The sequence below is a fragment of the Mustelus asterias genome, chromosome 23, assembly GCF_964213995.1.
Source record: "Mustelus asterias chromosome 23, sMusAst1.hap1.1, whole genome shotgun sequence".
Lineage (NCBI taxonomy): Eukaryota > Metazoa > Chordata > Chondrichthyes > Carcharhiniformes > Triakidae > Mustelus > Mustelus asterias.
In genome coordinates this window covers 71,148,034-71,172,304 of record NC_135823.1, presented here as the reverse complement: position 1 = coordinate 71,172,304, position 24,271 = coordinate 71,148,034, and the positions used below count along the sequence as shown (strand labels likewise).

General features: G+C 43.8%; 1 protein-coding gene across 1 annotated transcript in view; it reads right to left on the bottom strand.

Moving 5' to 3' along the window:
* Positions 1-24,271, bottom strand: part of xylt1 (xylosyltransferase I) — a 271,771-nt gene that overhangs the window by 82,622 nt on the left and 164,878 nt on the right. The gene's annotated exons all lie outside the window — the stretch shown is intronic.

Genomic DNA, 24,271 nt, shown 5'->3' with positions numbered 1-24,271 from the left:
TGATGCCCTGCTTTGCCACAAGGTGTGCAGTTGAGGTCCCAATGGACAGCAATCACTGTGCTGATGTGTAATTCCCTTATTATGCTATACCATCACTGTTAACATCCCTGAAAAAATTGTATCTTCTGAGGTGCAATTGGGCTTTCATCCTAACTACATCCTAACTACTGTTGAACAACCTCTCTGGCTCTGGAAAACTAATATTATATTTGTCGAACACATTTTTCCTTTATGGTAAAAACTCCAGTGTTTTTTAACACAAGATATTCTTTCACAATTTGTTTGATATTGCAGCTTCTATAGCATACGTTGCAATGTTTATCTTGCTGTCTATAACATTTATAAAAAGTGCATTTTACTTCCTGTTTTGTTCTCTGTGAGAATTCTTCAACACAATTAACAGTTTGCTTTGCTTGATACATCACTGTTGCTGGATGCCGAGAGAAGCCCTCGACTTGCCGCCAGATTGAAATTAACACTGGGGGAAAGGGGAAGACCACAGCACAGAGGTATGGTAGATATTTGTGGGCAGCTGTTGCTGAGGTCATTCATGAGTGCTGTCACCTTGCTGACCACAAAATCCTAGCTATCGTAATCCATCAAAAAGGTCAGTTTGCTAATTTTCAATGGCCAAATTCAGAATGTTTGCAAAGCAGTGATAATTGAAATGCCTAAACTGCTGATTCAGCCAATATTTGCAAACTAGGTAAAGGAGAAGATGTTTTTTTCTAGGGTGTAGAGTCGAAGAGCTTAGAGATTCAGAACAACTCCTAAATTCAGCCCATTAGGTCCTGACAACATGCATGGTCTGTGGGGTTACCTATAGCATTGGATTCAAAGGTCCAATTCAGGGGGGCTGCAGAAGGACTTGGACAGGTTAGGAGAATGGGCAAAGAAGTGGCAGATGGAATACAAAGTGGAAAAGTGTGAGGTTATGCACCTTGGAAAGTGGAATGGAGACATAGACTATTTTCTAAATGGGAAAATGCTCAGGAAATCAGAAACACAAAGGGACTTGGGAGTCATTGTTCGATATTCTCTTAAAGTTAACGTGCAGGTTCAGTCAGCAGTTAGGAAGGCAAATGCAATGTTAGCATTCATGTTGAGAGGGCTAGAATACAAGAGCAGGGATGGACTTCTGAGGCTGTATAAGGCTCTGGTCAGACCCCATTTGGAGCATTGTAAGCAGTTTTGGACCCCATATCTAAGGAAGGATGTGCTGGCCTTGGAAAGGGTCCAGAGGAGGTTCACAAGAATGATCCCTGGAATGAAGAGCGTGTTGTCTGAGGAACGGTTGAGGACTCTGGGTCTGTACTCGTTGGAGTTTAGAAGGGTGAGGGTGGATCTTATTGAAACTTACAGGATACTGCGAGGCCTGGATAGAGAGGACGTGGAGAGGATGTTTCCACTCGTAGGAAAAACTAGAACCAGAGGGCGCAACCTCAGGCTAAAGGGACGATCCTTTAAAACAGATATAAGGAGTAATTTCTTCACCCAGAGAGTGGTGAATCTGTGGAACACTTTGCCGCAGAAGGCTGTGGAGGCCGGGTCATTGAGTGTCTTTAAGACAGAGATAGATAGGTTCTTGATTAATAAGGGGATATGGGGTTATGGGGAAAAGGCAGGAGAATGGGGATGAGAAAAAATATCAGCCATGATTGAATGAGGGAGCAGACTCGATGGGCCGAGTGGCCTAATTCTGCTCCTATGTCTTATGGTCCGACAGTGGGCGGCACGGTAGCACAGTGGTTTGCACTGCTGCTTCACAGCTCCAGGGACCTGGGTTCGATTCCCGGCTCGGGTCACTGTCTGTGTGGAGTTTGCACATTCTCCTTGTGTCTGCGTGGGTTTCCTCCGGGTGCTCTGGTTTCCTCCCACAGTCCAAAGATGTGCGGGTTAGGTTGATTGGCCGTGCTAAAAATTGCCCTTAGTGTCCTGGGATGCGTAGGTTAGAGGGATTAGTGGATAATTATGTAGGTATATGGGGGTAGGGCCTGGGTGGGATTGTGGTCGGTGCAGACTCGATGGGCCGAATTGCCTCTTTCTGTGCTGTAGGGTTTCTAAGTTTCTAAGCTGTGTTATTGAGGGAGCAGTCCAAATTTGGGAATGAGAGAGGGAATATCTTCCTGCCTTTTGCCAGCCTGTATAGCTGTAATATTCTAATGGTGCTCTTAAGGCTCATGACAGAAGCGGGTGGTAATCAATTAGCTCCTCGTAGTGCTTTTCTTAAGAATTTAATTAGAAGCAATAAAAGAAAGGAGAGAATCCAAACATTGAGTAACCATTATTCCAGTTTAAAAAAAAATGCTTTTAATTTTACACATTGCTGAGGCTGTGGGCGGGATTTTCCAGCCGCGCTTGGACCAAGGTCGGTAAATGCCGCCCGGGGTCAACGGACCTTCACATGTCCGTGTCCCGTCTATACAATTCCCGTAGCGGGTGGGACGGTAAAACTCTGCCCTGTGACAATCTATACTAAATAATGCAGAAACACACACACAAATAAAGGCGCACACGCATCATCTCAAGGGATGAAAGATAAATATCTTATCACAGGAACAGCTACACTGGGGAAAATCAAATACTTTACACTAAATAAACATGCACTATTAATTAAAAGTTTGTCGTTTTATCATCTTTATGTACATCTATGAGATAATGATGCTCCTATCGTATCAGGAGGAGGGGATTCTACTTCATTAATAGTTCACGGTACTAAAACCTGAAGAGTGATTATATTTTTTTGTCAAAAAGATGCGAAAACACCATTAAAATAAAATTAAGGCTGTAGAAATTACTGATGGCGTAAATGTTGCGGAGGATTACAGAATGCAAATTAGCTCGGTTCACTGCCTCACTCGGGAGGGTATGACACACACAGGATGTTAATTAGACGACGGAATTTCAGAGGTGAGGAAAGCAGCAACAGAGGCCTTTTCCTGTTTCATCATCAACACAACATATCATAAAATAACATCCCCATATATCAATGTGTCTTTCCCATATTTGAGTAAAATAACTGCATGTTTTAGGAGCTCTTAAAAGGGGCAGAACTGAAGAGATACTTAATTTTCACTTTCTATTAAGAATGCTATCATAGGCAGTCCTGAAATAAAGCATTGCTGTCCTGTACCAATCTTCTCTGGCATCTGGCAGCTCCCAAACACAGGGACAGGAGTCACAGGGACAGGAGTCACAGGGACAGGAGTAAGACATTCAGCCCCTTGTGCCTGTGCTGCCATTTAACTGGATCACGGCTAATATGCAATTTCACCCCCAAGCCTGACAGAAATGGGCTCACAAAGTTGCAAGAGAGGCCTTAATGTGAATGGAACTGATCGCTATAACTGATGGAATGCAACAATCCAGGAAATCACAGAGCAGAAATTTCAGAGACCCTCGCATGCAACCACTGACATCAGCAATGCATATGTAATTTTTCAGCAAGGTGCCTGCTGCATGTGAAGCACCAGCAATGATACAGGACCTGGGAAGACAGTCCTCAACTTCAGGAAATGTAGTGGAGGACATGCCCCTGTCTACATCAACAGGGACGAAGTAGAAATGGTCGAGAGCTTCAAGTTTTTAGGTGTCCAGATCACCAACAACCTGTCCTGGTCCCTCCACGCCGACACCAACGCCTCTTTCTCAGAAGACTAAGGAAATTTGGCATGTCAGCTACGACTCTCACCAACTTTTACAGATGCACCATAGAAAGCATTCTTTCTGGTTGTATTACAGCTTGGTATGGGGCTCCTGCTCTGCTCAAGACTGCAAGGAACTACAAAAGGTCATGAATGAAGCCCAGTCCATCACTCAAACCAGCCTCCCATCCATTGACTCTGTCTATACTTCCCGCTGCCTCGGCAAAGCAGCCAGCATAATTAATGATCCCATGCATCCGGGTGAGACTCTCTTCCACCTTCTTCCTTCGGGAAAAAGATACAAAAGTCTGAGGTCACGTACCAACCGACCCAAGAACAGCTTCTTCCCTGCTACTGACTTTTAAATGGACCCTCCTCGCATTAAGTTGATCTTTCTCTACACCCTAGCTATGACTGTAACACTACATTCTGCATTCTCTCCATTCTTTCTCTATGAACGGTATGCTTTGTCTGTATAATGTGCAAAAAACAATACTTTTCACTGTATACTAATGCGTGACAATAAAAAAATCAAATCTAAAAAATAAAATAAAGAATGTTTCACCAACAGAACAAGTAGTGAGCGCGGACGTGAGGACCTTCCTGTTCTCCCTCCCCAATCACGCATGGGGGTTGGGGGGGAAAGTGTGTGCATGGTAGCCTTCCTGCTCGGAGAGCAAGTGACGAGTCGAGGAAGCCATTTAAGTGTCTCATTCCACCATTGCTGGTTGGCTGGGGCAGGGGAGTCACCAAGCAGGTCAACTGCACAGCAGACTCTTGTCAGATTCGCTTGCAGCCTTCTTGCGCGTGGAGGGTCCTAGTTGAGGGACCTGGCACTGGGAATGCTGCCCGCTGAAAATCATCTCCCCTGCCCTTGCTTCCAACGACCCCCTCCCTGTCCAAACTTACCTCTATCTAGGGATCCAGCAGTGATGGCTGGGGTAGGCCCATTGACACCGTTCCTGATGCTGCTGCAGATACTGGTGAGCTGCCATCCTCTGATTGGCTGGGATTGCCATCACACTGGGTGTTTGATAGCATGGGAGGCGCAAAGCTGACCTGGAAAATGCCCAATTGCCTGGTAACTGCATCTGAGGTTCAGAGAGAAGCAACATGGAGTTCCCACCAGGCCTAACAACATTTCTGGGTTACCTCTGTCAGTGACAACTGGTGCAATACTCAAGTTCATTTGTTCCCAGCTCCATCACACAACTTATTAAGTCAAGAGATCTGAATGCGACAAGGCCCCTTCTATAGAGTGTACATTCATTCACATATTGCTAAATGACCCGTGCACTGGCACTGATACTGCAACATGGGGGAGGATGCTGGAAAGTCACACTGCTATGGCTACTGTAGAAGTTATCACCTGTGTCCTCATTCCCACACAACCACAAAACAATGCTTTCCTTTTGTACTAGCTGTGTGATCTCCTCCACTCCTGCTGATGGGTCTGTCAGCCGTGGTGAACACTGCTCACCTGTCCAGCATTTTCCTGCAAATGCTACCATACTGGTTGAGCCGTCAACACCTTCCACAACTCCAGTGCTGTCAACTATGGTGTCAACCCTGCAAACTCCACAACCGACAATCGGGCCCTCGGTCCTGTCCCAAGCACTGACATCAAGGCAGATCTCGGAACAGCCCCCTGACATGGAAGCATTGACACCTGACCCAGAACCATCACTTTGTCCGGTCTTTCAGCCTCTGGGGCAGGGTCTTGGTCTGATGCAGCCATATGATCTGGTCGCTGCTCCCAGCACAAACCCTCATCCCATAGCACTAGCTTTCAGCATACCTAGCCACTGGCCACATTCCCCTGGTGCCTGCTTTGACTTGCTCAACTGGTCAAAGGCACCTCCTGTAAGACTTACCAAATATTACACTTTAGAATTAATGTAAAAATTTGGGGGTAGAATAAACCCCAATGGCTGGAGGGTAGTCTAACCCTGTGACATATATGTGTATGTCCAGTATGTGTACTTTTTGTTGCAATTCCTAAGTATTTCACAAAACCATTTTTGTTTCTCCTGTTTAACTGTTGCATTCTGTTCGCTTGAGAGTTCATTTTGATGCAAATGAACAGGGAAGAGAAAAAGGGAATAGACCCTGCCATTTTATACCACTGCCCTGCGGTGACTTCAGCTCAGCCATTGCGCATTGTACAGCTCGATTAATGTGATTGCATTAAAACTGGGAAGTTTTCACCTAAACACTGTTGATATTGTGATCCAGTTTATATGCCAACCTGAAGGTAAACTCAGATACTGGTGCTATACTCACCTCCCTTATAATTCTACTCATGAGTAACCTGGGTGTGGTTTTTTGACTTTTTCCCCCCAAAGCGTTGGCTCCAGCAGGGAAAGCAGAGGGCGACCCACCAGTTGCCTTGCAGGGTTATCCCACCTCGGCTCTTGACAGTTCCCCCCAGGGGACCTCCCCCACACCAAACCCCTCCCAACATAAGCCCCCTGGCAATGCTTGCAGGCAGTGCCAGGGGATAGACTATAAGACCATAAGACATAGGAGCAGAATTAGGCCACTCGGCCCATCGAGTCTGCTGCCTCATTCAATCATGGCTGATATTTTTCTCATCCCCATTCTCCTGCCTTTTCCCATAACCCCTGATCCCGTTATTAATCAAGAACTTATCTATCTCTGTCTTAAAGACACTCAATGACCTGGCCTCCACAGCTTTCTGCGGCAAAGAGTTCCACAGATTCACCACTCTCTGGCTGAAGAAATTCCTCCTCATCTCTGTTTTAAAGGATCGTCCCTTTAGCCTGAGGTTAGAATATAAGAACTAGGAGCAGGAGTAGACCATCTGGCCCCTCGAGCCTGCTCCGCCATTCAATAAGATCATGGCTGAGCTTTTTGTGGACTCAGCTCCACTTACCCGCCCACTCACCATAACCCTTAATTCCTTTACTGTTCAAAAATTTATCTATCCTTGCCTTAAAAACATTCAATGAGGTAGCCTCAACTGCTTCACTGGGCAGGGAATTCCACAGATTCACAACCCTTTGTGTGAAGAAGTTCCTCCTCAACTCAGTCCTAAATCTGCTCCCCCTTATTTTGAGGCTATGCCCTCTAGTTCTAGTTTCACCCGCCAGTGGAAACAACTTCCCTGCTTCTATCTTATCTAGTCCCTTCATAATTTTATATGTTTCTATAAGATCTTCCCCTCATTCTTCTGAATTCCAATGAATATAGCCCCAGTCTACTCAGTCTCTCCTCATAAGCCAACCCTCTCAACTCCGGAATCAACCTAGTGAATCTCCTCTGCACCCCCTCCAGTGCCAGTATATCCTTTCTCAAGTAAGGAGACCAAAGTTGTACACAGTACTCCAGGTGTGGCCTCACCAGCGCCTTATACAGCTGCAACATAATCTAACTGTTTTTGAACTCCATCCCTCTCGCAATGAAGGACAAAATTCCATTTGCCTTCTTAATTACCTGCTGCACCTGCAAACCAACTCCTTGAGATTCCTGCACAAGGACACCCAGGTCCCTCTGCACAGCAGCATGCTGCAATTTTTTACCATTTAAAAAGGTTGTGCCTCTGGTTCTAGTTTTTCCCATTAGCGGAAACATCTTCTCCACGTTCACTCTATCCAAGCTTCGCAGTATCCTGTAAGTTTCAATAAGATCCCCCCTCATCCTTCTAAACGCCAACAAGTACAGACCCAGAGTCCTCAACCGTTCCTCATACGACAAGCCCTTCATTCCAGGGATCATTCTTGTGAGAGCCTGGGAGCACTGCCTGGGTATGACCCTCTCCACCCTGGGGTTTGTACTTACCGGTGTGCTCCTGGTGGGTTCTGTTCTCAAGTTCCCCATTTGCCAAACCAGTTGTAAACCTCACTGACGTGATTGGGTGCGTGTGCGTGTGTGCATGTGAGATATAGCAGGGAGGCCCACTAAGTGTACTTATAGGTATTTAAATGGGTTTCCCATCATTACATGGCAGAAACCCCATTAAGTCTTTGGCGGAAACAATCGAATGGGGGAAAATTCCACTGGCATGAAAACTGTTTCAGGATTTCCCCTCAATTTTCCAGTCCCGCCACGATTCGTGCCCGCCGAAAACGGGGCGGAAAATCCCCTCTCTTTTCTTTACTCCCTGCTGAGAAGTGCAAACAATTTGCTACTAATTCCCTTATCACAGCTGTCATAATTGTAAAGACCTCAATGACTTTTGTTCATTAGTTATACATAGAGTGAAGACCAAAACTGACTGACGGCCAACAATCACTCACTCATTCATGTATGCAAGCCTGTGTGCTTCCCATTTGCTGTGGGATGGGGATGGTGGCAAAGGGGGGAGGGAGTGAATTGTGATAACAGATGTGACAGGCAACCAAGGGTAGGAGCGTGGGCGAAGCAGTTGGATGTGGGAGCATCATCTGATGATACCTCTGGGAATGTGTCCAACTGGAATTGGAACCTTAGGCATCAACAGGCTCCTGTGGAAACTGTTACCCGTCAATCCACCCACTTCAGTCTGCTTATTAAATCTCATTCTTTTGTTGTGTGTAGGATAATGGATCCTTAGAATCTATTACAAGGTAGTAATGAGATGATTATAGTTTCAACATCACTCTGGGGCATCTATTATTTTTAGAATACATGGAAAGATATATATAATATACTGAGAACATAATGGGTCTGCTTTTATTCAATCTTTTTGAGGCGGAGCAGGCTGATAGCCATTATAATCCAGGCTGCTGTTGTGTGGTGATGCTTAGACTGAAGATGAATGGTGAGGCACGATAGTTGCAAATTTATCAAGAAATAATTTGCAGGTGAGGAATCGGAAATCATATCTGCATCACGTATTAAAAGAGGTTCTGGCATATAGTTTCACATTCAACATTGCCATGCTAACTGTCAAACCTGCAATGCACATGTTAAATCAGGGTGTTAACAATCTGCAAGGAGGACATTGAGAACTGTAATTTGCACCATAATGCAGCACGTAAAAATAGTAAAAATCCAGCAGGGAGAAACGGCACAGTGCTTCATGAACAATCAAAGTGCTGAGCATAAATACACGACGCACCATTTTTGTACTGAATTAGGCTATTGTGCCACTCCTTCAGTGAGTATCTGAGCCATCAAGCCATAATTAAAAATGAATATAAATAAATGTTACTAGCCTACGATTCTGTTTTTGCACAATCTATTTGAACCGCCACCTTTGTAGTATCTCCGGGCAGGCTGCATGAGAATGATTTTTAATACATTATGCAGTAGGTGCATTAAAAATAAAAAATGCATTAAAAGAAAAAAGGCATGCATCCTGGGAACTGGGCCGATACTCTGTGGTTATGAATGGTTTGCTGGATAGTGTAGGGGTCATTTTGTGAGGCTTAAATGCCAAAGCAGATCTTTCATTGGACTGGGCGTGGGTCAGGGAATTGGAGCAAGTGTTAACATCAATCCAGGTTCACACATCACAAGACTCCGCTTTGAGCTCCTGAAACATCATCCCTTATATAGCTGTGTCAGTTTTCAGAGATCATAGCAATTCAGTACTGGAAACATGAGGTTGATGGTCCTCTAGGGTGGCACGATGGCACAGTGGTCAGCACTGCTGCCTCACAGCGCCAGGGACCCGCATTCGATTCCCGGCTTGGGTCACTGTCTGTGTAGAGTCTGCACGTTCTCCCCATGTCTGCATGGGTTTCCTCTGGGTGCTCCGGTTTCCTCCCATAGTCCGAAAGACGTGCTGGTTAGGTGCATTAGCCGTGCTAAATTCTCTCTGTGTACCCGAACAGGCGCCAGAGTGTGGAGAGTAGGGGATTTTCACAGTAACCTCATTGCTGTGTTAATGTAAGCCTACTTGTGACACCAATAAATAAACGTAAACTATTTACCCATCAGTACAGCCAGTTTTATTTCCCAGTGCCTCATTAAGAATATGGCGTGCTATGGTTGTTCGCCAAACTAAGGGTTAATATTTCAGTCAGCAAGTTATCTGACATCCACAGAAACCTATCACCAAAACTCAACTATTGAGAAATACTCTGTTGGAACACTGGCTGTAACTCACTGGAGCAATTTATTAAACATTGAACAGTTGGATGAAAGGTACTCAGTATATTTACGGGAATTACAAACTTCGCTAATCCCATCAGTATGAAAGCAACAAAGGTATTCTGCTAGCCCTCAAGCTGACTTTTTACTTATGTCCTTCTTACTTATAATTAACTGAGTTGCTGGCCTGTGCTACTTCCATTTGCAGCTCCTCTGGATATGCCTTTGCTTCTTCACTTGTTAAAATAATCACCTCTTTTGCTTTCCATCATCATCTTTTTTATCACAAGAACATAACAAATAGGAGGAGTAGGCCATTCAGCTCCTCGAGGCTGCTCCACCATTCAATAAGACCATGGCAGATCAGATTGTGCCTTTAACTCCACTTTTCTGCCTGTCCCCCAAAATCTTTGACTTCCATGTGAATCATGTCCAAACTGCAAACCTCACATCGTTGAAGAAAGTCAATAGGAAGTCAAATCAGGCAGGATACAAAACAAGTGGCTATCCTGTTCCTGACGTCTGACAGTGACTCTCCCCTTCGAGTCCAAAGGAGGTTGAAATTCCAGCATAGCACTGAAGCTCTGTTATTGTCGGGATGCCAGCTTTCTGATGAGATGTTAAGGTAAGTCCACATCTTCTCTCTGAGGTGGGTGGAAAGGATCTCTTTGGTGCCATTTTGAAGAAGAGCAGAGAGTTCTCCCCAGTGTCCTGCGTTCTCATTTTAAAATAGAATATCCAGGCGTTATCGCATTGCTGTTTGTAGGAGCTTGTTGTGTAAAATAGACAATCCCTACATCAGAACAGGGACCATGCTTCATTAGCTGTAGAGTGCTTTAGGAGATCCAGAGGTCATGGAAGACAATATACAAGGGCAATTCTTTTTTTCTGTTTTCTCTTCCATGTGGATTAGATTAGAAATGTCTGCCACCTCTCTAAGACTACAATGTAGAGGCATGTATGCAAGACCAAGGCCAATTCTGCTCGAGGCTGCTACATCCTGAATTATGGGTCTCAGTCTTTTGGGTGGTTCAACATAGATCCTCTTCTTTCACTCTTCAAATGTGGCTGAATGTTCAGCAACAGAGGAGAGCACAATCATTTGTTAATACATTAGACTGACGCTTTGGTCCTTTGATGTGACTTTTACACAGAATGTTGTCACATTATTGTCACATTAAATGTTGTCCAGACTAATCTAATCTTACTCACTTAATAATTTTCAAAGGTAACATGAATTAGGATAGTAGATATTCCATTGGCAATCTTTACTTTGGTGCATTTAGTGCGCTTGTACACCCTGTGCATGCAATTTATATGCAGGCATCATGCCATGTATTTTAAATGATTTATTCGAAGTGGATTAATGGCAGAAAAAGAGTAATGCATACAGGAATGTAGTAAGAGCCAGTGAAAGGGATCAGATACTGTAATGACTTCAATCAGGCCATTGAGGTTGGCCTGTTGGAATATGAACTCCCGGATTAAGGAATCAATTGATGGGCCAATCAGGAAGTCTTTTCCTTGTATTTAACCAGGAGTGTCAGTTCCTCTGGCACTCCCGAGGGTAGACTGCTGACTGCGAGCACTCTGTGCACTGCTGCTGGAATTGTAAATGAAGGAATTTTGGTGAAGGGACTTCTGCGTCCAAAGACTTATTACATATACAAAGTTCGCCATTCACAATTTCTACTCTAGACTGTCACAACTAACAGTGACGTTGCATTTTCTCACTTTATCTTTGATATAGTGTTTATTGAACAGTCCAGTCTGGTCTTGTGGTTCCATAAATCACACTGGTGAAGTTCTACAGTAAGGAACAAATCTATGGATTTCTCTAAAGCCCAACCTCTGTCCATGTACCCCAAACCCATCCTAAACTGTCTCAAACTCACCATCAAATTATACACAAAGAAACTGTCTCTGCGCAAACTATTTGCCTGTCAGCCTTTGTCAATGCCCACATGACTGTAAGAATAAGCTCCTCCCACGCTCACTGAAGTGGTTTTCATGCCCTCAAGTGGTCTGCACCATTTGTCAGCCAAAGAAAACAGTGCTTTGCATTCTAAGCTGCGCAAATTTCCACATTTGCTGCTTCAGTAGCTCCCCCTCTCACTAGGATGAAGGCCCATTTACTAAGAGCACTTAGCAATACTTCCACTTGGAATGACTTCAACAACTGCCATTGCAGGACCGGAGGGTCAGAAATCTCTCCTTGTTAAAAAGAAAACTCCCACAAAAGCTGCCTGATGGGCCTCTCTACATCAGCCGTTGTGAGACGAGTGGATGGTGCAGCCCTTGAATAGCACTTCATTAAACCAATCTGCGGAACTTGTCCGAGCTGGATTTATTAAATATCTGGAAATTACCCACAGAACATCTCATGCATTTTGTGTAGTTTCCTGTCAGACAACATTTGCAGCTCTGCTAATCTGTCCAGAAAGGAAAGCTGTGATGTTGCCTCTGCTTTAAAGACTATAATTAAAACGATAAGGCTAATGACTGCAAAAAGGGAAGAACTTTATGTAAAAGCAGCTGTATCCAGCGCACAACATGACAACCAGAGTCAAACCCATCCTTTACGGTTTAGTACACACAAGTGTCCCATTTAGGTGATAATACTGCTGATTTGATTCATTCGGCCCACTAGGGAACCATAACTTGGTGCCTGATCACTCTGCATTTCCTCATGCAGACTTTAGAGTTCTGACTGAAAACACCGCGGGGAGTCATTTTAAGATAAATCCATTTCCACAAAATGTTTATGTTGAACTGCATTTGAAAACATGATTCTGAACCGCTATCAGCGTCTCAGAATAAAACAAGTGTAAAAAAGAATGTGGAAATCAGTCTTCAGTGACAATGCCATCGAGGCTGGGCAGATCATGCTGACTTTATTGGGGTTTTTAGATTTAATTGTGCAGAAAGGTATTGGGAGAGAGTATTAAAAGAGTGAGGTGGAACAAACAGCCCAGTAATAGTAAAGCAACTTTTAGTCATTAAAATTCTGACCATGGATAATGGCCTCACACTCCTTCAAAGATGTTATGACCGAGATTCCCCCACTACTATGCTGAGTAACCAATTCCTTGAAAATAGATTGATGTTTTTCCAAGAGTATAAGTTAATGGAAATAAGCTAAAACAAGACTGAATCAGAGTAGGGTTGGCAATATTGCTTGACCTCGTTCCTGGAAGCTATCACAAAGTCTTCCAGTTCCAGCTGCCCTTGCACAACAAACAATCTTCATTCCCCAATCTTTCTATTACCAATGGAAATGAAAAAAATATTTTTTTTTAAAAATCACCTTACTGATTAACCTCCTGGGGAGCTCACAGTCGCGGCTCGGAGTTTAACCTTCAATTCCTGGAAACTCCAGGATAATCCTGGAGGGCTGACAACCTTAGAGGCACAAAAGTGGCACGACTCACACCAGCATCTACAGATGCACCATAGAAAGCATGCTTTCTGGTTGTATCACAGCTTGGGATGGCTCCTGCTCTGTCCAAGACCGACAAAGACTACAAAGGGCCATGAACAACGCCCAGTCCATCACTCAAACCAGCCTCCCATCCATTGACTCTGTCTGCACTTCCTCCTGCCTCGGAAAAGCAGCCAGCATAATCAAGAACCCCACACACCCCGGACATTCTCTCTTCCACCTTCTCCCCTTGGGAAAAAGATACAAAAGTCTGAGGTCACGTACCGACCGACTCAAGAACAGCTTCTTCCCTGCTGCTGTCAGACTTTTGAATGGACCTAGCTTGTACTAAGTTGATCCTTTTCTACACCCTAGCTATGACTGTAACACTACATTCTGCACCCTCTCCTTTCTTTCTCCGTGAATGGTATGTTTTGTCTGTATAGCGTGCAAGAAACAATACGTTTCACTGAATGTTAATACATGTGACAATAATAAATCCATTCAAATCAAACACTGAATAAAGATAATCGGTTCACCTGTCTCATATCCTCCTGCAATGTCACTTTCCACTCTAGTGGTTTAAATGCTAACTTTATTTAAACAGACTTCTCCAGTTATGTTATCAAGGTTAACATTTTTCCCCCAGAATCCTTTCCACAACCCAGAAAGGAAATTGAGTAACACTGGGCTTTTATACACCACCTTACTCTGCTGTCTCAAAACCAGGGAGCGCAGTAGATTAAATATTTGGGACAGAAGTGCTGTATTTTGTCATTGGAAACTCAGAGTAGCATCATGTTATTTGCCCTTTTTAGTGACTCAAGTCCAATGACCCGGAATTGACGGGACTGTTTTAGCAATGTTGGCTGAGGATAAATATTGACCAGGGGAATCTCCTTGCTGTTCTGCCTAGTGTCATAGGATCTTTTATGTCCAATACGGTCTGGCGATTGGGAAAAATGTTTCTGCATGGACTGAAGGTCATAGAATCATAGAATCCTACAGTGCTGAAGGAGGCCATTCGGCTCATCGAGTCTGCACCGACCACAATCCCACCCAGGCCCTCTCCCCACAACCCCTTGCATTTACCCTAGCTAATCTCCCTGACACTAAGGGGCAATTTAGCATGGCCAATCCACCTAATCCGCACATCTTTGGGGTGTGGGAGGAAACTGAAGCACCCGGAGGAAACCCATGCAGACACGGGGAGAATGTGTAAACTCCACACAGACAGTGACCCAAGTCAGGAATTGAACCCGGTCCCTGGCGCTGTGAGGTAGCAGTGCTAACCACAGTGCTACCATGCCTCCTGAAGATAGGGCATGTGCGGAAGGCCTTCAACCCTTCTATGCATTGAGGTCTTTAGGGACAGCATGGAGCCCAAACCTACTCTTAGAAAATTGAACACAATTCCCAAAGGAACCCAGGAATCACCATCACCAGCCGACTGGCAAATCCAACGCTGAGTCCTGACAATAGCCAGTTTACTAGTTATTTTGGTGTACAATGGCCAGGTTACTAGTTATATTGGTGTACAATGGCCAGGTTACTAGTTATATTGGTGTACAATGGCCAGGTTACTAGTTATTTTGGTGTACAATGGCCAGGTTACTAGTTATATTGGTGTACAATGGCCAGGTTACTAGTTATTTTGGTGTACAATAGCCAGTTTACTAGTTATATTGATGTACAATGGCCAGTTTACTAGTTATATTGGTGTACAATAGCCAGGTTACTAGCTATATTAGTGTACAATAGCCAGGTTACTAATTATATTGGTGTACAATGGCCAGATTACTAGTTTTATATTGGTGTACTGTAGCCAGGTTACGAGTTATATTGGTGTACAATAGCCAGGTTACTAATTATATTGGTGTACAATGGCCAGGTTACTAGTTATTTTGGTGTACTGTCGCCAGTTTACTAGTTATATTGGTGTACAATAGACAGTTTACTCGTTATATTGGTGTGCAATAGCCAGGTTACGAATTATATTGGTGTACAATGGCCAGGTTACTAGTTATTTTGGTGTACTGTAGCCAGTTTACTAGTTATATTGGTGTACAATGGCCAGGTTACTAGCTATATTGGTGTACAATAGCCAGTTTACTAATTATATTGGTGTACAATGGCCAGGTTACTAGTTATTTTGGTGTACTGTAGCCAGTTTACTAGTTATATTGGTGTATAATGGCCAGGTTACTAGCTATATTGGTGTACAATAGCTAGGTTACTAATTATATTGGTGTACAATGGCCAGGTTACTAGTTATTTTGGTGTACTGTAGCCAGTTTACTAGCTATATTGGTGTACAATAGCCAGTTTACTAGTTATATTGGTGTACAATAGCCAGGTTACTAATTATATTGGTGTACAATGGCCAGGTTACCAGTTATTTTGGTGTACTGTAGCCAGTTTGCTAGTTATATTGGTGTACAATAGCCAGTTTACTAGTTATATTGGTGTACAATAGCCAGGTTACTAGTTATATTGGTGTACTGTAGCCAGTTTACTAGTTATATTGGTGTACAATAGCCAGTTTACTAGTTATATTGGTGTACAATAGCCAGGTTACTAGTTATATTGGTGTACTGTAGCCAGTTTACTAGTTATATTGGTGTACTGTAGCCAGTTTACTAGTTATATTGGTGTACTGTAGCCAGGTTACTAGTTATATTGGTGTACTGTAGCCAGTTTACTAGTTATATTGGTGTACAATAGCCAGTTTACTAGTTATATTGGTGTACAATAGCCAGTTTCTTCATAAATTGTATTTGAAAAGTTGAAAGTTTAAAAAAATGCTTCTCAGTGTTTTAGTGCTGAAGATAAAGCTGGAGATTAAGGGTCTCCTGGAGGGCCTGCAAACAAACACAACTAACAGAAATGTTTGATGGTGATTAATTTGCTCTGGGAGTTTGGTGAGTTTTGTAAAAGGTGTGGGGGTGGGGCAGCTTCCAGCTTAATGATTTTTGAGCAAGCACAAAATATTGGAAAAGCAGGAGTTGAATTGGACATAATTAGCACTTGAAATGTAAATTAACCTTTTCCACTGGTTTGGCCAATTTGGGGCGAATTGTTTTGAAAGAGTAGGTGCAATGGTGTTCCAGGCCCAGGAAATAAATCTTGTATATTTTCTGGTTAGTGTTTCGGGTGAAATATTTTTCTGCTGAGCTTACGTTACCTCTCTATTTTTAATATAATATTGCACGCATTTCAATACTATATTGGGATGGAATTTCCTCCAATTATTAATTATTTTAATTGTGCTAATGCTTCTATTTCAAAAGGAGATAGAGGAGTGTGATGGAAATACATTAAGCTTTCATTCCTGATTTTGCTAACTGTTATTCTAGCATTTAGTTGGCTATAACTTTGCTCTTTTAAATTTCATCATGGGGTTGGTTAATAAAATAAATGTATCCAATACATGCTGGTCATTTGGCAGGAACTTTAGGAAGGAGATTCTGGCTTTGGAGAGTGTGCAATGGCGATTTATTAAAATGTACCAAGGATGAAGGATTTCAGTTCAGTTGAAAGACAAGAGAAATTGGAATTATTCAAACAGAGAAATGTAAAGGGAGATAAATTGTGATCATAGAATCATACAGTGCAGAAGAGGCCCTTCATCCCATCGAGTCTGCACTGACATGCAAGAAACACCTAACCTGCCACTTAATCCCATTTCCCAGCACTTGGTTCATAGCCCTGAATGTTATGATGTGCCAAGTGCTCATCCAAGTACATTTTAAAGGATGTGAGGCAACCCGCCTCTACCACCCTCCCAGGCAGCGCATTCACCACCCTCTGTGTAAAAAAGCTTTTCCTCACATTCCCCCTTAAACCTCCTGCCCCTCACCTTGAACGTATGACCCCTCGTGACTGACCCTTCAACTAAGGGGGACAGCTGCTCCCTATCCACCCTGTCCATGCCCCTCATAATCTTGTACACCTCGATCAGGTCACCCCTCAGTCTTCTCTGCTCCAATGAAAACAACCCAAGCCTACCCAACCTCTATTCATAACTTAAATGTTCCATCCCAGGCAGCATCCTGGTGAATCTCCTCTGCATCCCCTCCAGTGCAATCACATCCTTCCTATAATGTGGTGACCAGAGCCGTGCACAGAACTCCAGCTGTGGCCTCACCAAAGTTCTATACAACTGCAACATGTTAAGAGTTTTGAAAGATAGGGAAAGCAACTGTTTCCACTGACAGGAAGACTGATCACCAGAGGACATACATTTAAGACAATTGGCAAAACATTCGGGGGGGAGCTGGAGTTGAGAAGAATTTACTTTAGGCAGTGAGTTATGCTGATTTGGACTGTACTGGGTAAAGGGGTGGCAAAAGCAGATTCAATAGCAACTGTCCAAGACCGCAAGAAACTACAAAGGGTCGTGAATGCAGCCCAGCCCATCACACAAACCAGCCTCCCATCCATTGATACTGTCTACACTTCCCGCTGCCTCGGAAAAGCAGCCAGCGTAATCAAGGACCCCACGCACCCCGGACATTCTCTCTTCCACCTTCTTCCGTCGGGAAAAAGTCTGAGATCACGAACCAACCGACTCAAAAACAGCTTCTTCCCTGCTGCCATCAGACTTTTGAATGGACCTACCTCGCATTAAGTTGATCTTTCTCTACACCCTAGCTATGACTGTAACACTACATTCTGCGCTCTCTCCTTCTCTATGAATGGTATGCTTTGTCTGTATAGCGCGCAAGAAACAACACTTTTCACTGTATACTAATACATGTGACAATAATAAATCAAATCAAAATCAAACTTTCTAAAAGCAGTTGAACAGGGTATATTTCCTTCTCTATGGAGAAAGAGTAGCAGAGTGGGATTCATTTAAAAAAAGCCGTTACGGGCACAAAGGGCTGAATGGCCTCATTCTGTGCTGTAAAAATCTATGAGCCAGTCAGTTGTTTTGTCATTTTAACACAGGATGAGGAACACCTGCTCACAGATGGAATATTTAGCTCTGCTACAAATTGATCATTATATTAAATTATATTTTGTGGAATGCTAGGCAGCAAAAGATCCAATGTAAAACCGATGACCAGGATTACAGAAGTCACTGCGGGTTCACTTACCAAGTGCATAACATAACAACCGTTCAAGGAGATCACAGGAATGCCGCAAAAAAAAAATTCACAATGTCTAAAGATTGCTTGTTCAACTCACCTGTGCGGAAAATGAAAAATATGTCAAGACATTGTCCAGTGTCATTAAAACTGGGTCAGTGTCTTCAGGGCACAATTACAATCTACTGTAGGCTTCTTTGACTCTGTATGTAGCTCCGTTGAGCCATAACAGAAGGCGTATCAAACGCTAATGGTAAGCACACAAACTCACTGACATGTGAAGAAGTGAATTCATGATTAATTTCTTAAATGGGGTCAACAAAATGTCTCCATTCTGTGTGCACGGAACAGCATCCTCCTTGAATACAGAAGGTCTGGTATAATCAGAGACTGAACCGCTGTGTAGAGAGATCAGCTTCCGAGGGATCATCCTTTCAAAAAAAAAAGACCACATTACAGTAATCAGCCTGACAGGCTTTGTAGGTTACTCCTGTCAAAACGTAATTGGGATCCAATTTACATGTATACTGGTTCCTGCGTACAAACCGAGATCTCACCATAAAGCACACTTCAAGGAAGACTGACTACACGAAAATTGTAGCTGCTTAGAAATGTTTTATCCTTAAAAATGCAAGCAGGAGGCTTCAGTACCAGCTAGTGCATAATCCAAAATGGCTGTGATGCATATACACGTTCCTTGGCATATATAAATATCCTGTGTCAGGTTAACTGGCACCCACTGTGGTTAAAGATGGCACAGTTAAACAAACTGACTAATACCAGGCAAGAAAGATTTGAAAGCTAATTTATGATCATCAAAATGGTGGTAATATTTGTCCATGTTCAGTAACATTGTAGAAAGTTCTGTGACGAACACAAGTAATTATCACTGGCCTTTTCACAAGGGGGTGCAGTGATAAGCGTATGTCCAGGGTTATCTAGATATCTTGGAGTTACAAACAAATAGCCCACAATACATGACATGGTGAGTGCGGTGATGCACGTTTAACAACCTGTGATCACCAACTTGAATGAAAACCAACGTTTCAATTGCTGTATATATTGAAGTAATGGTGGATCTTGACCCTGACTTTGGCCAAAAATAAAACATTCATTCTTCATAGATCTCGGGTATAAGTTGACTCCAACTTTTAGCCATAAAGTCTAAGTTATTTGTACTTGCACCCGTTCGCTAATGATGCCAAACTCACTCTGATGATAGAATCAGAGAATAGCAACACTATCGGAGGCGGCTGTTCAGCTCCTTGTCTGCACGTCAACACACGGGCGGAATTCTCCCAACCTGCCTGCGGCTGGGAGGGGAGAATCTCGCTGGAGCCAAAAAGTCGGAAACCTACCAGTGGAAAATCATGTTGTAATTCTCCCAATGGCGTGTTAATAGTGGATCGGTCTTCTCACTGGCTGGTGGCATGAGTATCATTTGCATCTCATGAATGCTCATTAAAATAGCTGCCCACCAGTGTCCCATCAGGCTTTCCAATCTCGTGTCACACCAGCAGGAAATCACGTACGTCTAAAATCCGGTTGCTAACGAGTGATGTGCACAAGGCAGGCCTCAGTTCACCAGGGAAAGTGCAATAAAGCCTTTCCGCTAGAACGCTGCGCTGCTCCTGATGTGCTCTTCACTACTGTGCCGGGGCAGACCGGTTCCTGCCTCCATCCCCAAGTTGGCTAGCCCTGTGTTGCTGGATCCATGGACCATCCTATGTCACTGAGTTGGTTCAGTGCAGTGCCTGGGGTTGTGGGGTACAGGACTCCCCTTCTCCCTCGTTCCACACAGCAATGTCTATCCGGCCAGCACTGTTCCGCAACCAAGGTCTGAAGATCGACCACGGGTAGTGTGTGAGGTGAGGCTGGGCATGGGGGCTTGCCATACGAAGACAAGTGGGCAATATGGAATGAGGGATGTGCAATGGGGGGCTGATGTATAATGATGGCAGGCAGAGAGGCAAGGAGGTGGATGAAGATGAACAACGGATGGCAGAGGGAAGATCGAGGGGATTCTAACAAGGCTGCATGAAAGGTTCACAGACAAGTGGGTCAAAGGGATACCACATTGTTTACTCAGTAAGAAGTCTCACAACACCAGGTTAAAGTCCAACAGGTTTATTTGGTAGCACGAGCTTTCGGAGCATTGCTCCTTCACTCCACTCACCTGATGAAGGGGTAGCGCTCCAAAAGCTTGTGCTACCAAATAAACTTTATGGACTTTAACCTGGCATTGTCAGACTACTTACTATGCATGTTTAATGAGGTTCCGAGCACAGAACCTGGCACGGGATCCCGCCATTCTGGCCAGCGGAAAAGGCACTGCCACAGCTGTCAGACACCGCACAGTCTCAAAATCAGAGAATCCCACCCATCGCACTGCATTCTCACCAATCCTGCCGTCTAATATGGCATCAAAAAGGAACGTCAGATATGCAGTCTACTTCAAACTTAAAGGCCATTGAGATCACAGAGCAGATAGATAAATGTGCAACAGTCAGAAAATTGGAAAATAATGTTAGAGTTCAGAGGAAGCTCTTAACACAGCTTAGGCAGACACCCAAGAATAAATGGGCAAAGAGGCGAAGTTAAAGTTTTATTTGTAAAGTTATATTTGTAAAGTTTTATTTATTAGTCACAAGTAAGGCTTACATTAACACTGCAATGAAGTTAGTGTGAAAATCGCCACAGTCCAGCGTCTGTTCGGGTCAGTGTACCTAACCAGCACGTCTTTCAGAATGTGGGAGGAAACCGGAGCACACGGAGGAAACCCACGCAGACACGGGGAGAACGTGCAAACTCCACATAGACAGTGACCCAAACTGGGAATTGAACCCGGGTCCCTGGCGCTGTGAAGCAGCAATGCTAACCACTGTGCCACCTTGCCCCCACCCCACCACGGCAGCTTAGCTCACGGTCACACGAAAGCTTAGCTCATGGCCACTGTTATAGAGTCATAGAGGTTTACAGCATGGAAACAGGCCCGTCGGCCCAACTTGTCCATGCCGCCCTTTTTTTTTTAAACCCCTAAGCTAATCCCAATTGCCCACATTTGGCCCATATCCGTCTATACCCTTTGTACCCATGTAACTATCTAAATGCTTTTTAAAAGATAAAATTGTACCCGCCTCTACTACTACCTCTGGCAGCTTGTTCCAGACACTCACCACCCTCTGTGTGAAAACAATGCCCCTCTAGACACTTTTGTATCTCTCCCCTCTCACCTTAAACCTATGCCCTCTAGTTTTAGACTCCCCTTCCTTTGGGAAAAGATATTAACTATCTACCTTGTCTATGCCCCTCATTATTTTATAGACTTCTATAACGTCACCCCTCAGCCTCCTACGCTCCAGAAAAAAAAGTCCCAGTCTATCCAGCCTCTCCTTATAACTCAATCCATCAAGTCCCAGTAGCATCCTAGTAAATCTTTTCTGCACTCTTTCTAGTTTAATAATATCCTTTCTATAATAGGGTGACCAGAATTGCACACAATATTCCAAGTGTGGCCTTACCAATGTCTTGTACAACTTCAAGTAATTGAGGACACAGTGCAGAGGTTCATCCCAAACAAAAGAAAGGTTATCAGAGGGGGGATTAGGCAGCCATGGCTGACAAAGGAAGTCAGGGAATGCATCAAGGCAAAAGAGAGAGCCTATAATGTGGCAAAGAGTAGTGGGAAGTCAGAAGATTGGGAAGGCTATAAAAACAAACAGAGGATAACAAAGAGAGAAATAAGGAAGGAGAGGATCAAATATGAAGGTAGGCTAGCCAGTAACATTAGGAATGATAGTAAAAGTTTCTTTAAATACATTAAAAACAAACGGGAGGCAAAAGTAGACATTGGGCCGCTCCAAAATGACGCTGGTAATCTAGTGATGGGAGACAAGGAAATAGCTGAGGAACTTAATAAGTACTTTGCGTCAGTCTTCACAGTAGAAGACATGAGTAATATCCCAACAATTCAGGAAAGTCAGGGGGCAGAGTTGAATATGGTTGCCATCACAAAGGAGAAAGTGCTAGAGAAACTAAAAGGTCTGAAAATTGATAAATCTCCGGGCCCAGATGGGCTACATCCTAGAGTTCTAAAGGAGATAGCTGAAGAAATAGTGGAGGCGTTAGTTATGATCTTTCAAAAGTCACTGGAGTCAGGGAAAGTCCCAGAGGATTGGAAAATCGCTGTTGTAACCCCACTGTTCAAGAAGGGAACAAGAAAAAAGATGGAAAATTATAGGCCAATTAGCCTAACCTCAGTTGTTGGCAAAATTCTAGAATCCATCGTTAAGGATGAGATTTCTAAATTCTTGGAAGTGCAGGGTCGGATTAAGACAAGTCAGCATGGATTTAGTAAGGGGAGGTCGTGCCTGACAAACCTGTTAGAGTTCTTTGAAGAGATAACAAATAGGTTAGACCAAGGAGAGCCAATGGATGTTATCTATCTTGACTTCCAAAAGGCCTTTGACAAGGTGCCTCACGGGAGACTGCTGAGTAAAATAAGGGCCCATGGTATTCGAGGCAAGGTACTAACATGGATTGACGATTGGCTGTCAGACAGAAGGCAGAGAGTTGGGATAAAAGGTTCTTTCTCAGAATGGCAACCGGTGACAAGTGGTGTCCCGCAGGGTTCAGTGTTGGGGCCACAGCTGTTCTCTTTATATATTAACGATCTAGATGACGGGACTGGGAGCATTCTGGCCAAGTTTGCCGATGATACAAAGATAGGTGGAGGGGCAGGTAGTATTGAGGAGGTGGGGAGGCTGCAGAAAGATTTAGACAGTTTAGGAGAGTGGTCCAAGAAGTGGCTGATGAAATTCAACGTGGGCAAGTGCGAGGTCGTACACTTTGGAAAAAAGAATAGAGGCATGGACTATTTTCTAAACGGTGACAAAATTCATAATGCTAAAGTGCAAAGGGACTTGGGAGTCCTAGTCCAGGATTCTCTAAAGGTAAACTTGCAGGTTGAGTCCGTAATTAAGAAAGCAAATGTAATGTTGTCATTTATCTCAAGAGGCTTGGAATACAAAAGCAGGGATGTACTTCTGAGGCTTTATAAAGCACTGGTTAGGCCCCATTTGGAGTACTGTGAGCAATTTTGGGCCCCACACCTCAGGAAGGACATACTGGCACTGGAGCGGGTCCAGCGGAGATTCACACGGATGATCCCAGGAATGGTAGGCCTGACATACGATGAACGTCTGAGGATCGTGGGATTATATTCATTGGAGTTTAGGAGGTTGAGGGGAGATCTGATAGAAACTTACAAGATAATGAACGGCTTAGATAGGATGGACGTAGGGAAGTTGTTTCCATTAACAGGGGAGACTAGGACGCGGGGGCACAGCCTTAGAATAAAAGGGAGTCACTTTAGAACAGAGATGAGGAGAAATTTCTTCAGCCAGAGAGTGGTGGGTCTGTGGAATTCATTGCCACAGAGGGCTGTGGAGGCCGAGACGTTGAGCGTCTTCAAGACAGAAATTGATAAATTCTTGATTTCTCGAGGAATTAAGGGCTATGGGGAGAGAGCGGGTAAATGGAGTTGAAATCAACCATGATTGAATGGTGGAGTGGACTCGATGGGCCGAATGGCCTTACTTCCGCTCCTATGTCTTATGGTCTTATGGTCTTAACAAGACATTCCAACTCCTGTATTCAATGTTCTGACCGATGAAACCAAGCATGCTGAATGCCTTCTTCACCACTCTGTCCACCTGTGACTCCACTTTCAAGGAGCTATGAACATGTACCCCTGGATCTCTTTGTTCAATAACTCTGCCCAATGCCCTACAATTAACTGAGTAAGTTCTGCCCTTGTTTAATCTACCAAAATGCATCACCTTGCATTTGTCTAAATTAAACTCCATCTGCCATTCGTGAGCCCACTGGCCCAATTGATCAAGATCCCGTTGCAATTGGAGATAACTTTCTTCACTGTCCATTATGCCACCAATCTTGGTGTCATCTGCAAACTTACTAACCATGCCCCCTATATTCTCATTCAAATCATTAATATAAGAACATAAGAAATAGGAGCAGGAGTAGGCCATCTAGCCCCTCGAGCCTGCCCCGCC